The 16,635-nt window shown below is 31.8% G+C and overlaps 2 protein-coding genes across 3 annotated transcripts in view; both read right to left on the reverse strand.

Annotated features, from left to right (window-relative positions):
• The window catches only part of Rpn13 (regulatory particle non-ATPase 13), a 625,061-nt gene that overhangs the window by 191,181 nt on the left and 417,245 nt on the right, over positions 1–16,635 (reverse strand). The gene's annotated exons all lie outside the window — the stretch shown is intronic.
• Positions 1–16,635, reverse strand: part of LOC138715299 (solute carrier family 25 member 32) — a 78,161-nt gene that overhangs the window by 3,645 nt on the left and 57,881 nt on the right. The gene's annotated exons all lie outside the window — the stretch shown is intronic.

Consider the following 16,635-nt stretch of genomic DNA (forward strand, 5'->3'; position numbering starts at 1 on the left):
CTCCAGTTCCATAATAGTTCCAAAAAATATTCAAATCAAAGTCTCAAGCTCAAATTGTATTCACGTATATTCAAATATGTTGCCTATATTGGGAAATATATAAGGTTGTGATTGACACTGTGTGGGTGAACTCACATATGTAGAGGCTCGGCGTTATCTTGCCCAATAACAATTCATGATCTGTGATGATGTAAGCAGGGTCATGAAATGTTATTGGGCAAGATAACGCCGAGCCTCCACACATGTGAATTCGCCCACGTAGTGTCAATCACAACTGTATATATTTCTCACTACAGCTCCAAATCTACGATTCCATTGTCACAGACTGTAAATATTCATTGTCCATTAAACAGAAAGTCTTTTAAAACAGTTCAACCAATTCCTACTTACATGATAACATCAATACAAGCAGTGTCTTCTTTTCAAAACCCAGAAGACTGGACTGTAAGCTATATTCCATACATTGTATGCAATATTGTACAGTTGATTTGTCATAAATTGATTCTAATGCTATAGCACTAAATGGGATAGCTAAAACATAATCTGTCTGGGAAATCTGAAATCCAACAGTAACTGGGTCTTTCGTGATCTTGCTCTATACAATAAGTATTATGGTATTATTTAAAAACATATCACAATTGTTTCGTGTCAAATGTCTTTCTCTTCATGAAGTTATCCTCATTTTATAATATACATAGTAACATTAACGAAATAATAAGATAGTTGCGAATGTAAGTTTTGGTACAAAATTTTTAATAAACATTATTGAGTAATACTGAACAAGTGTGTGTTGTGTGTGTCTGTGTGCGTATGGAAGAACCAATGACATTTTGTTCATGTACTTCATGAACACTTCAAAATGTGGTACTCAAGAATCTACTTGTTTTAGAAAATACTGGAATGAACAATGATTAACCATTTTTATGAAGTAGTTCTAACAATATTCATTGTGTTCATCACTTCCCAATTATAATACATTACAGGTAATTTTTAATGTCAGTCTCCATATTATCATCATAAAAAATTATTCTTAAATTCATAATCTGCATGTTACAAGTTTTATTTAAACATATAAAAATGCTGAACACTGGTTAAATTTTGTAGTACAATTGTCTAACATTAAATAGAACTACATTATAATTTAATTCTTGTTATTTACTTCAGAATTAAAGAACTTCTCTCTTTTTTTATTTGAGTGGAACATATTCCAAAGGAGCCCCCTTTGCATGACACAATGATTACTCTCTTCAACAGCAATATGTCAAGTGTATGTGAAACAATATGCTACCAAAACAATGGGAATAAATGCTCTGATTCAGGGCATGTAAAATTAATAATATTTTTTTCTGTTATCTCGTTAATGGAACTTTGCATTACAGAATAGCAGTGCAATATTTTAATAGTAGTACTCTAAATAAAAAAATTCACCTTATTCTGAAAGAGTAAGACAGAATTTACTTTGTAAATGATATCTACTCATTATTAAAATTTTTGTGCTTTATAATACATGATTACATTACCGAAACACAAAATTTACCAATAAACAAGCTATTAAAACATGGTAATTTTCAAAACATGTAACAGGCTTGTTAACATATTTTATTTCAAATAGTAAGTATTTAATTATATAATAACTCAATATGGCAGCATTAATTTTTTATACTTCGTTGAAGCTAAATACTCTACATTTACTCTTCATTATAACGGAAATAATCAATTTAATAGTACAAACTTCTAAAATCTAATGTTAAGTTTGAAATGATTGCCTAGTTCAATATCATTATGCTACAGTGCTACACTATTATATAAAAAAACTTTCCTTACACAACGATACAAAATAGTAGAATGCTAATTATCACGTTTCTTCGTAACTATTTGGTCACAGAACTCAAATCCTGAGTGAAAAAATCGTTGGTCATAATTTTAAGGGTCAATAGATTGATGCAGCTTCGACACTATGTGGAAGTCATTATGATGGGTTTCAATCCTGCCTGTAGTGCATTCCACATTAAGAAAAAAGCATTGAACATATGGGGGCTATTTATAAATCTTTTCTTGAGAATTAATTAGTTTCCTTTAATTCATTAAACACAATTTCATTGAGAACTATAGCAATTTCATGTGATAAAATATTGTTACATCTTTAAAATTACCATATATTTAATTTGCAAATAATGGGGTAATGGCTAAATTGGTGGAACAGCCTTCCCCTTTCTTGCTAAACAATCCCGCTGTGGTATTTAACAGACAGTAGGAGCAGTACAGTTAAGGCCAAATATGTGCAACATTATCTGCGATGTTTTTATATACAATGTATATTGCCTGTAACATGCTATAATTAATTAGACCTCGGATGGATTTTAGGCTAAATGTCTATTTTTTCTGCAGTAATAAACTAACACTGCTGAAATACCTTCACGTTTTACATAAAATGTTAACATTGGAATGGGCTTCATAGAGCATAAAATACTTAGTTTTCCCTATTATGAGTTATTTTAAAAGTTTTAGAGTAAAAAAGTAGCTATTTATATTTTGTTAATATGTGTTTTTAATTTTTCGTGTAGCAATAATAGCCTTTATTAAACATAAATGTGTACAACTATCAGCCATATTGTATTTGTTTTGGAGGACTGGCTTGGGACTCTTAGACTGAGGTTGTTGTGGTGGGATGATGAGAGGAAATGAGAGAATCGAGAGAAACCCCCCTCCCCACACTCGCTTTGTCCACCACAAATTTCTTCCTGACTCAGATAGAATTGAATCCGGGTCACCATGCTGGAAGGCAGAGAGGTTAACCACTCTGACACGGGTGAGGTATTTTTAGTGCAGTAATGAAAGAGAAAATTTTGGCTCGAAGACATTGTAATAGTTTGGTTGTAGGAATGAAAAAATTCCCAGAAAGTAACAGGTTCATTGAGCACTTGAGCAGGCAGTAGGAATACAAAAGAGCAGTGTCACGTGGAAAGATAGAATCATTTTATAAGTGCAAAACTAACAAAACAAAGTCACAACAGAAAATTTAAGTCTATATGATCATTATGTTGTTTAAAGCAAATTATGAATAATGTGTTAATAAGAAATTAATTAGTTTAATTGTAATATTGAGACGTATGTATCAACAGCCATAGAGAGCAATGAGACCATGAATTCATTAATAATAAGTTGATTATTCATAATTTAAGACATAATAAAATGAAGTCTCTAACCACAATTTTTTTACTGTCTTTATCACTGTATAGCGTAATACTTAATATTCACTAATTATTTGCATTATTGTAGTTATTGCAGTTTGAATAAAAAAATATTCAGGTGGCTAAAATCGTATTTCTAGGTGCCTGAAATTGTATTTTTAGGTGCCTAAACTGTATTTAATGCCTATTTTTTTATTATTTTGCAGCCTAGTTCAGTTGCCTAAAAGTTGGTTAATGGGCTAAATATTCGAAGTTTAGTTATAATGTATATAAAATATAATGTATGTTTTTTCAGGAATCATTATGGCATTAATAGGTTTTTTTTTTTATAATTTGAGTGGACTCAACATGCCTATTTTGTACGATAAACTTGAGAGAACACTGTACGTGTTAGGAAGAGTGTGAGACAGAGATACTATACCTCACTCTTTCCTTTAACGGAGACACCTTGCGGCAACAGTGTACTAGGCAAGGCTCATTAAGACCAATGCTTTTTTCTTAACGTCGAATCCTCTATATAACATTGATGTTTGTTGTCCATGTTCTATGTGAAGATCTGGAGCTGAGACGATCTCAAACCATGTCCTATCATTTGGCATTACGAATCAAGTCGAAAAAAGTTCAAATAGGAAGTTTACATACATATCACTAAGGTGTATAAAGCTCTTGACAAAGGAAGAAATATAAATCAATCATTATTTCTGTTTCAAGTAAGAAACATGAACATTAATGCACATTAACATCCAGAGATTTACGTAAACACTTTTTTTCTGGACAGGACAATTTAGGCTGTTATCGTATTCGCTGGCGTATAATACACACTTTTTTTCTTTGAAAATAGGTCTAAAAACGGGGTGCATCTTATACACTGGCTTGTGAAATGGGTCAAAGCTTTATGGGATGCTGTGAAAACTGAGACGATTAAATCATTTAAGAAATGTGGCACTAGTAATGCACTGGATGGTACAGAGAACAATTTGTTGCATGAGGATTCAGATTCTGATTTAGGAGAGGTTTAAAGTGACCTTTCCTAGTTAGGAATTTGATGAAAGTAGACTTACATATTACCGTACATTTTAAGTACTGTAAATTCACTATAATATTTAGTGGTAGTTTTTTTCCTCAAAAATATGGAGCCCGAAAAAAAAAAAAAAAAAGAGGTGCGTCTAATATGGTGGTGCAATGGTAATTAATAATTTGGCACTATGATACTGTCTAATGTAAAAGCTGTTTGTTCTAATCCATCCATCACATTTTAATTATTCTAAAATATATTTTCATTTTATATTTCCGATAAAAGATAAATAATTCTTACTAATGCATTTAAGTTATGTATTCTAAACAACATAATGTTTCGACACATGTAAGGCACAAAAGACATTCATTATTATGACATATTAAAGAAAAAAAGAAGAGAGAAAAAGTATAATAAATAAAATACCCCATTCATATTGTAAATTTTATATTTTATTTCCAAGTTCAGACTTTTCAAGAACACATAGGTTATAATTTAAATGTAAAAATAAATACTGAACATACAACAATATCATTATTATTGTTTTCTTTTTTTTTTCAAGTAACAATAATAATTAACACACACAATGATGTTGACAATGAATAATTATAAAAGAAGTTTCTTGCATTTATTATCAAGAATTTTAAAACAATGGTTTTTCAATAAACACATGCATTTAAAAATGCAGGTATTCGACCTCGTTAATAATAGCTTACAAAGGTAATTTGTAACATAAATCAATATTTTTTAATGCAACAGTCATTCATTGTTCCTCTGCTGTAGCATATACACGATTATTCAATTATACGCCAATTATTTCCAGACTCTAACAAAGTGAATATCTTTAATTCTTTATTAATCTAATGAAGTCCTTCATTGGGTTGCAGTTAGGGTTACCAGGTTCACCAACATAAAAACTCATTGATTTCTTCAATTTAATGAAGTCCCTCAATACAAATACAACCAAAATGAAATAATAATGTACTCGACTCGAAATGTAGCTATCGTATTTAGAGTTAATCTTTGAACCAAACAAAAATAAATTAATACGAAGTTTAAAAACACTGCATAATGAAAATAACAAAAACAGTGCTAGTGAACATCGAGATTGTATGGAGGTGATAATATGACACTGTTAAGAGATGGTATAAATGTTTGTGCTTACTTTCTGATGCATTTTAATTTGCATTCAACTTTGTGCATTTCTTCGGTAGTTTTCATGAAAGAATAAAATACAAATTACAGTACTCATTTTGCAAAATTGATAAATATGTTTTTAAATTTAAAAAAAGAAACTGCAAATAGAATGCAAATTCTTTCACATTCAATGTATCAATAAATTAACGAAATGCATTTTATTCTGTATATGTTTTATAACTTTTTGTTTTTGCAACAAATATTGAAGAAATGCCATAAGACTTACGTATCTATTAACAGAACAATAATTTTACTTCATGTGGTTGCCAATACATATACAATTATTGTTTAATATGCTTAACTAAAGTGTCCACATTACTGTACCACCCCCTAATTTTGATATTTCTAACTTAATTATATTATTGTAACTCCAAGTAGATTTTAGGAACATTATTCAAGGTCACATTATTGAATGAATAAAAAAAAAAAGAAACAGGTACAAAGACACGTAAATACGTCCCTAATAGAGAAAATGTTGCCTATAGAAATTCACTTACATAGTAACCCTAACAAATGAATTCGGTCAGAAACACATATTTCACACATCTAACAGTCTAGAGTCCAAGTGTTGTGTCCAGCACTGCACTTCAAAACCCCTAATATAAAAAAGTGATCAGCTATTCAGTCATTTTATATTACATATTATATCTATTACAATACAAGACGTTTATCCTTCCTATTCAGCCAAGCATATATGATTACTGATGTGCGTGTTTGGTATTGCAAGGCAATCTTTTTTTCTCTTTTCACAGATGGACTTACACATCAAAAATGAGTGGTGAAAAAGAAACCAAATCATAGTGTGATACTTTCATTCTGTGTAGAGAGTGGCCCATCGGAGTGGTGTGCAACTAGAAAATGGGTCACAGTCCTGCCATCTATCCGCTACATGCGGAACCCAAATAACGTAAAGTGAAGTGGGTAGGCATTGGATACATACATACATACATACATACATACATACATACATACATTCTCAGTAGTCACTATCACAAAATCTAACAAACTGGACATGAAACATCAGTTGTAAGAAAAAGAGTAGGAAGAATAAAAAAAAAAAAAAAAAAAACAAAATTAAGTTAATATACAGTAAGTACAATGTGTGTATATTTTTAAATTATTTCAAGCAAGCTTACATTTTCCTATCTAACAAAGTTAAACCAGAACTTTTTTTCTTTTTTCTGAAACTGCCAACAGAAATTTCAAATGGCTTGTTTCTAGAACATGAATGAAATCCATACTTCAGTACTTACTAAACTATAGATACCCATTTTTACTCTAGCCTAGTTCAAACATTTCCACTTTCGAATTAATCTCCAAATTTTAATAGTCATATTAATAGAATTACTGAATAGAACAAATCATTCTTTGCTTGCTGTCGTAATTGAAAAGCTACAGGAATTTATAATTGTTCCCATTTTTTTTTATTTCTTATATGGTTTATATATCATGGTAGGGCAGTACAAATGAGCTATATTAAACTTCATTATCTTAAACGTTTTACTTGTATAGTGTGTCCATAGAAACATTTTCCCTGATTAACTGCTATAATTTTGTAACTATGCGCATTACGAAATTCATACCGGTACCATTAGAAAGAACAGCTCAAAGAATTTCAGGGGATGTGTAATTGTAATTGTTGGTGGAAAACAATAGATGGTGCCATCAGAAAAAAAAAGACTCTTATTTCACTCTTTTGCTTGTTAAATGGTGTGAATGTTTACATTTCAACTCCATGTGAATTCTACAGCATTTAGAGAGTTATGACGAACACAGAGGAACGTAGTTAGTGTGTACTGGAATACTATAGCATATGAAGTGTAGTGGGAGAGAGTTCAATATGTGGCACCTATTGACAAAACGATTCTGAGCTGATACCCTACAATACAAGCTTCAAATATTTACCAATCGTGTAACATTCAATTCTAGCATCAATAGTAATTTGGAAAGATGAATCTGTTGCATTGAATTACCTGGGAGTTGGGGAAAATTTCGTAAATAACCCAACCAAGAATTAGCCCAAGTGGGATTCCAAACAGTATCTGAGTGCAGCTTCAGAGCATGAGACGCATTTGTTACCCCTAGACCAAGCCAGTGGCCTTAAATTTGTGTTAAGAATTAATTTCAATACATATGTTCCCTCGAATTAAAATAATATAAAACGAAATGAATGTGAAACATTCTCAAACTACTGATTCTGATAGAACAGGCAATAAGCATAATGAAATAAAACTATATTACGTATATTAATAGAGTTACCAATAAATTAATAATGAGCAATATAAATTATTGGGGCACATGATCAAACATGAGTACAACCTAGTAATGGACATAATTATGTATTTGTTCAAAGCCTGCACTTCTTTTTTTCCTTTTCATGTCCCCTCCTTTCAACAAGTAACTACATCCATGCCATTTCGAATGATGTGACAATAAACTAGTATGCTACATAAGATATTTTAAAAGACACAAAATACAGAAAATAAAACGTAAATAAAAAAGAAAATTGTGCATATGGATAAAAAATGATATGTTTTAATGTTAATTTCACAAAACTTCGTAGTATTTACTGCTCCAACCTCCCGTGTTTCGTTTTCACTTATTAAAATCTAAAAACTGAAAAGTAAACTTTATGCAAATAACCCACATTCACTTGAGGAACTCAAAATATCCGGCACGAAATTCGAGCCATTTCAGAGAATGAACTGCAGCAAGTTGCTGGACATGTCTTCAGATGTGCAGCCTGCCAGATATCACAAGGACGTCATTTCGAATATGAATTGTGAATTCGATAAGTACATCATTATGCAATACTAACTCCAAAAGCATGGAATGAATCCTCCGCATATGGTAGCGTCATTACGTATGAATCAACCACGATGAGTGCGGTTAGGAGTCTAGCCCTGGCTGGTTCACCCTGTAGTTACTACTGTACTAATTTTAAGCTTACTTGAAACAAACTAAAAATAAAACATGAAACAATGAAGTTAAGTATTTGTTCAAAGAATACACAAATAACAAGAATAATATCCTGCTTGGAAAAAATAAATAGAGATTTGCAAAGATTAGTAACAAGGTAATATGTCCTTTTTATGAATGAAATGAGAAGGTAGGTATTTTTGTGAACTGAAGTCTCAAAGACATAGTTATTCTACTGATCTTCGAAATAATAATAATAATAATAATAATAATAATAATAATAATAATAATAATAATAATAATAGTGGTGGTGGTGGTGGTGGTGGTGGTGGCGAAGGGGGGAGGGAAAAGGTAACAGAAACAGACGACTTTAATATTGTAATATTGTTTTCAGTGACAGCTGAAGGAACCTGTCAACATACTCAAGCATCCTACTAAAGAGCATGCGTGATTTGCTAACATTATTTACAAAGTTTTGGAACGGAAAGTGGTTGCAGACCAGCAGAAACTTTCAATAAAAGAGCACCAATAAAGAAAACTGCAATCAAGTTGACGTCTATGTATCAGGAGACAGGGCCTGGGGTCACTAAACAATAATGAAGAGCATTCAGGATAGCCATGAACTGCACGAACTAGTGTCAATAGTGACTGAATGTTTGAGAAGGTTCTGCAATCTCCAAATAAGAGAACCAGATGTACGTCACTGGAGCTGAACATAAAAAAAACCAGTGTTAGCCATATGTAAAACATTCTCTAGCCAATAACAGACAGCTGCAGAATTTCAGTATCATCATCCTAATGGAACCTAACATATACAATGTTCTAAGAATATAATTTACAACCAATTTCTGGGCACAATAAGTTTTGGCAGACCAAAAGCAGCAGATTCCTAAGAACCTCAATTAATTTTTACCAGCAGTTTTATTCTACTTGTCAAAACAGCAGAAAGTCCAACAAAATCAAGAAGGAAGAAAGCTACAGAAATTCGACTGGCAAAAACATGTATACAAAGAAATGCAGTCACAAATTTCATCCCCACAAGGTATAGACTTCACAAAAACTACATGGAATTGATATAGAGCACCAAACTCAATTTCGTGAAAGGTTTCTGCCACCAGGAAACCTTTCAGAAAATATTATGCTTAGCAACGAAGCATGTTGCTATTTGAATGATCATGTAAACTGCCATAACAATGTGTATTGGATGCAAGAAATTCTTAGAAGAATGAACTTTTTTTTTAAGGCGTGTTGGAACCATACACAGATGAAATGCAATTGGCAGTATAATGGCTGTTTACTTTCAACAAGAGGAACACCACCTTATTTCTTACGAAATGGCTAAATAACGTTCTTGTTGGATGATGAACTGGACAAAGAGTCCAACTGAATAGTCGTCCAGGTCCTCAGATCTCATACATCTAGCTTCATATCTGTGGTGCACTCTGAAATCATTTGTGCACAATATCCACGACACCTTATTAACACCTATTACGTAGTTTGCAGCCCTGCAATGATGTCTGCAAATAATGTAAGAGTCATCAATTTTAGTATTTGGTCACCCTAGAGCGAATTTCCCCAATGAGACTTACATTCATGCAAGCATGTGTGTACACGCACACTGTATAGTTGAAAAGCTTCATAGTTTGTACAAAAATTATTAAAAAAATATATGTAATTACAAATATTCGTCTGCATAAAAAATATTACATAATATACCAGATGCAGTTCACAACCGCATCGTGGCATCATGCCTAAACTCGCATTACAGAATGCACGCTGGTTCGAGTCCTCATGGGGAAGGAATTTTCTCATGAAATTTCGGTCAATATATGGGACCAGTGCCCACCAAGCATCATAATGAATTTTAAGAGCTACCATGGGTAGAGAAATCTAGTTTCAGAAACTGGCTGTAACAGCTGAGGAGGAGGGGGGGATCATTGAGCTGACCATACGATACCTCCATTCTGATTGGATGATTGTTCACCTCTAATGAAGCATGTGAATGTGAGACCAACAGCCAGTCCATCAGCTTTGGCCCTTCATGCCACAGATTGAATGGATTGGATTAGATGCAGTTCACTGGCCATAATTTCCTCATCATCTCTCTAGACTTCATCTAACAGTTGTGCCACTTATTTCACATATTTTGTTCAGAATTCATAAGAAAAATAACACGCTAGTAATGAATTTCATGATTATCTGAGTGGCACAATCTGGTAACACAAATGGATGCATATGATTACGTGGATAATTTTAAACAATGAGAAATGTTCTCAAATTCCTAGTGTATTCTCAACTCCGCAACATGACAGTAACAATACCGATTTTCTGAGAAATCAACCCAAAATCTTCTCATTTCAAATCAAAACTACTCCTGCAAACTCTTCTCACTACCATATTATTCTTTTTTTTAATTAATATGCGCTGCAGAAATTAAAAAAGACATTTTTGTTTCAACAACAGCACACAAGATATTCACTTTTTGGCAGAGGAATTGGGCAAGATACCCTTTAATATAACATACCGTTTTTATATCAACAACCACAAGTGTTTTACATAACACTTATGTAATCATTGGAACAAAACGGAAATATCTTCCTACTAGTATCTTGTTGAGTAAGATCCCTATGCTTATCACCTGTATAAATTATCTATAGCCTTATATTCCAATAAATATAATATATAATGTGCCGATATACCAAATACACCATCATTAATAAATATAAGATGATATGAATTCTATACATTGCTTTATATTTGTAAAGATAAAGTTTTATATGTATGATGGGATATTTCTGGTATTCCATTCCCTCAAAAAACCACATCAAACAAAATGATACACATATGCTTGATAAAAAAGTGAAATAATGTAACTCTTCTATGTTCAGAAGGTGATATAGATGAAGTTAAAAAATAAGAGTGCAGTTAACAAAAGCTAATTGTTTCATTATAATTTCTCTTTCATACACGACATCCGTGTGTATGAAAATAAATTAACTCATTATTTTTCTCGATTCTATTTGCCTTTTCTCTTTTTTTTTATCAATATACTTTCACGTTCTTATCAAGTGCCATGTGAAACTAGAAGTACTTCACCCTATTCAATTCTAGTAAACATACATACAATGATAATATTGTCTTTAACCAAAAGCAATAATTAAACAAAGACAACAAACGACAATAAAAAATAAAACATTATATTTCATGTAATATATGACCTTGAACCAGCAAGGTTAATTTTCTCTCAATTTAGTATTCAAGTGGAACAATGACGAACTATATAAATCCTCTCTCTCACGTCTTTCAACTTTGGAAATAGCAATTCAACATTCCATCAAATTCAGCAATGAACAATATTTTGCGATCAATAATCACTATTGTTTCATGAAAGTATAATACTCACTGCAGTCGTTATTTTTATCAAGTCAATTCCATGTTCAAGTCTTCGCTTTGTTTAAATGTCTAACAGTAACAGTAACTGAATACCATGCCACTTCGTTAACAGCAAATACGTCACTTCTATTTCCAGTCTGATAATTAAGATAAAGAAACGTCGACACTATCTGTACATGCAGAATGATGCAAAGGGTTTGGTCAGTGAACACAGATTCAAGTAAAACATCTTTTGAATACAGACCTATGTCCACTGATTCAACCTGCAATGCTTCGGCCCCTTATACACTGCCACATTCAAAGTACTCTGCAAACTTTTCAATGATACTAATGATCGTGTAGCACTAAAATAATTGCATATGGCTTGTTTATTATTAATTTTATCGTTATTGTTGTTGAAAGTTAACGTCACAAAAATCTGAACAGCATAAAAAATGATGTTCAAATGCAGACTTGCTGCAACAATGCACAATATCATGGCACACTAAGGATAACACCATTGACTAAATTATAAAAGCTATAAAAAGTCCACTTTTCTACATTTAGAGAAATTTAAAAGGTGCCTATTATCTGAATGTTACTGGTCTGCATATGTTTGTTGCATGACATAATTATGTTTTCACTTGGTATCTTTAGTCAATTAATTGCTAAATGAAGCACAAAAATGATATGGGTAATTTAAATTTACTTCAGACTGAAGAAAAATCAAGTTGCATGGCTTTTCTATGAAGCATATCTTTACACAGAACTACATGTGGGTTCGATCACTACTTGACAAAAAGAGTGAATACACGGTGAATATGAGGACAAGAACATGATGAACCTAAGGATAACATGGGGATGACAAGGAAACAAAGGGAAGACAAATAAAAACAAGAGGAATGTGAGGAGAGCAAGGGAATGACAAAGAGAACAAGGAGACGAAAAAGAGAACAAAGGGAATACAAGAGGACAAGAAAAGGAGAACAGTGAATAACAAGGGGAATATAAAGAGAGGAATGAAACAAGGAGAACAATGAGAATATAGGGAGATAAGTGAAATAGAGCTAAGCAAGGGAAATACAAAGAGAACCAGTGGAATACAATGAGAACGAGGAGAATACAAGGTGATTACTCGAATAAAAGGACAACAAAGAGACGATGTCTATTATTTGGCAATTAATTTAATTATAGTTCTCATTTTGCATTCATGTTAAATAACTGAAAAAAATCAGAGTCATATAGATAACAATTTGTACGTATATTATACTTTTCATAATATATTTTATACATTATGCAAGATGAAGCTACTATCATCAATAGTAACAATGCAAGATAACTGTGCATTCGACACAGGACATTAAACAAAGAACTTTGCAACATGGGCCTCCTATCATTAAATCTTAGTGGGAGCACAAATTTCTTATATATTTTGTAATATAAAGTCAACAGGTTTTCTTTGTCTTCAGCATCATGATGAACATCCAAGACAGGTGTGGCCACCACTAAAGAGGAAGCCTGCACTGATGTAAAAGTCGTCAATTTGTTCATCTGTATGTAAGATTAGTGTTATTTGTGTGCTAAACCATAACAAATAAATCAAGGATGTAATTCTTAGTTATTTTACTGCTTTGCAAGCATTATGAAGTTTACAGTTTCATTTTAAGTGTGACATTGTCTACAGGTTCTTAAAGCCACAGACTCAACCCAGAAAAAGGAAGTTCCTATTCAGGAATTGTTGTACTTAGTCCTGCGCACATTACCGAAATTTACACCACGCTTCTTGAATCTCTCTGTACATGAAAATATAAGAAAATAGACTCTAAAGACTCCAAACATCCATTTACAAATGTAATTCTACTCAAATGGTAGGCTCATTTCCTATTGCAAGTAATTCACTACATATTCGGTTTCAATTACCTCATTCTGAAAACATTTCAATTCATTGATAAAATGTAATTTCATTTCGAAGGATATTATACTGTCTAAAATATTTTATATAAAGACTTGAACAATTATCACTCTTCAACAGACTCAACAATCTTCTTAATATATGTGGGTTTTCTTGAATTCTTTCACTCACAATGGCAATGTCTTTTAAAATCATATTCTCCAATCATCATAGGCATAATTTATTTCCATGAATACACATTCCATTTCGTTATGTCTTCCCTTCTGGGATTACAGTAACCTCAAAAAAGGTAATATTCAACATAGGCAATGTGACTTAACAGTTTAGTTAATAAAATGAAAGAATAACATGCTTACGAGCATTCTTAAGTTCACATTTACTCAAAAACTCAGTGCAACTTCAGTGTATGCCAGATGTTGTGGAAGTAGCAATAAAAGCTGTCTAACATTATCTTAACTTTTATATCATAAAGTAACACTGTGGTAAGGTAGACAACAATCTGCTCAAATAGGCATGCCTCAAGTAACACTTATTAAAGATGCAGTTCTATGCACACAGAAAATTTTATTTTGAAACTTTTCTGTCATAGAATTAAAATTGAGGAATAAATGAAACTACACATTTTTCCACTTAATTGCCACTAACTCAGTGCTTATATTTACTTTCGGTCTAATGCATTTCATTTTAGAAGAATTTACATAATTTCTAGTGTTAACATGCTACTTGCTTTTAATTAAAGATACAAAAATATACATACTGTGTATATTATCATATAAGCATAATCAGTTAAATTATTTGTTATAAATGGCAGGTGTGAATACTAAAACAAAATCAGTGCACCTGCTAACCAGATAATAACAGGCAAAAAATCTACTTTTTTAATCATTCAACTCAATCTCGCTACTTCCTTCACAACACAAACGGCAATTTATTTACTTTTATTTTGAAAGATATTATATAAATATAAAAATATATGAAATTGTATAAGCATGGATAGAAATTGCACAATGAAACTGCGCTGTTTAATATTTCCTTAATAATCTTATATAATAATGGTAATAATACTTATATTTTCGTTACAATGACGGAAAATGGAATCCATAATTGACAGAAATAATTGAACTGTTGACTTCAAGAGCTGCTTCCAGGAAAATTGTATGAAAACTTGGATATCAATTACATAAAATGTACCTTAATACATTTTGATTGTGTTTTAATGTTTTTGATATAAGGAAACAATTTTTTGTTTTCATTTACAAAGCCATTATACCTATCACAAACATTGCTTCCAGTCTTTTAAACTTGGCACGTTTTCATTTTACAGAAATGTTTTCACAATTAAGTATATGTTAAGTTTTGATATAAGGTTTATTGTTTCGGCTGTACCTATATAGATACATTTGGATGGAAATAAAATGGTTCTCTTAATTTTGTTGGAAAAGAATGGGCTGGGATCTTATACACATCAGCAGTTAACTCTGTGCAGGAGTAATTTTTTTCATAATCACACTGTTTGAAAGTATTTGACCAAATGGCACATAAAGATCCTATACCTAGGCGAAAACAGACAATATGAAATCACTAACTGCACATTACTATCAATTAACATAATTTATATCCTCACTTGTTTTCACTGTGCTCTCATTACTGCAAAAACTATATCAATATACATTTGAATTGTATGATAAGTGAATATTGTTTATTTTATTTCTTGTTCAAGCATAATTTTGATCTAATAGTTTGATAATATTCTGTTTATGTAAATATGTGAAAAACTATTAATAAAATAAACATAAAATGGAAATGTTTTGTCTTAACTACTTCAAACCTCAAAATCCAATGACATACCTTCTACTTTCTTGTTCACTTTAGATGTATGTATATTTTTCAATATTGAAAAATGTTAATACATATAAAAGCTAAGGCTTTTAACACAGAAAATAAATGTTAATTTGCTTTATCGTCTTGAAGTTCTTACTGTATTTAGAATTCACACATACTCATTAGCTTTGTTTACCACTAACCATACATAATGTCTCAAATAAAATGATCTGATTACAAACAGTAAAATTTATGTAATTTGTAAGAGATAATCTTTTCAGAAAAGAGACTGGATGAACTCAATTCCAGTACTTGTTTATCATGGTCGTAGTAATTTTCATCACACAATCTGGTTGAGAGAAAAGAGAGATATTCTACAAATTTAAATTGCAAAATACAAGCTTTTAGAAGTAAGCACAAGGTGATTTATAATACTGAGCAACCATATCTATACACCAAAATCATAGTCCATTTGTAACTGAATTGTTTAAACTCGAAGGCAAAATTAATGAAAAATTATTTGCAGACAATGACACTGAGTAATCTTTCAAATGGATTTACTAGAATTCTACAAGAGTACTCAACTGTTCCACAAACAAGGCAATGGGTCTCTTCTATGATAAAATAATTGGTTACTTAAGTTTAGAAACCTGGAAAGGCGGTGACTGATCTGATCCTGGGAATTCATAAACAATGTACAGTCAGTTCTGGCTAGTACACATGACGAATGTGAGTACTCTTGCAAGCACTTCCATCAGAAGTCATAAGTGTGCATGCAGAATTTGATAATGATTAGTTATAAACATCGTTCAGGACTATCTAATTACATGGGGATCAACACTGACAGACAGGCACTGGATATTGTGGGATTCAAGTAACAATGAATGTAAATACAGACAGAAAAAAATACGTAGAAAAGAGGAGTGAAGGAAATGTTTGAAGAAGCCAAACAATGGGATTTAAAAAATGCTTCTGATATAGGGTTCCCAGACATCCCATAAAATATGGGATCATCCCATTTTTCGCTAATGCGTCCTGTTGTCCCAAGAAAAGTCTTCCTTCGGGACAGTTTTCCATCCCGTATTTTAGAGTTATAAATTGAGAAAAAAACGGAAAAGTTACAATGTCTATTTTGTATTACAAATTACAAACATCGCACTTCATCATTGCAGATGACTGTAGATGGACTATTATGAAACAATATTATT

The sequence above is a fragment of the Periplaneta americana genome, chromosome 15 (assembly GCF_040183065.1).
Source record: "Periplaneta americana isolate PAMFEO1 chromosome 15, P.americana_PAMFEO1_priV1, whole genome shotgun sequence".
Classification (NCBI taxonomy): domain Eukaryota; kingdom Metazoa; phylum Arthropoda; class Insecta; order Blattodea; family Blattidae; genus Periplaneta; species Periplaneta americana.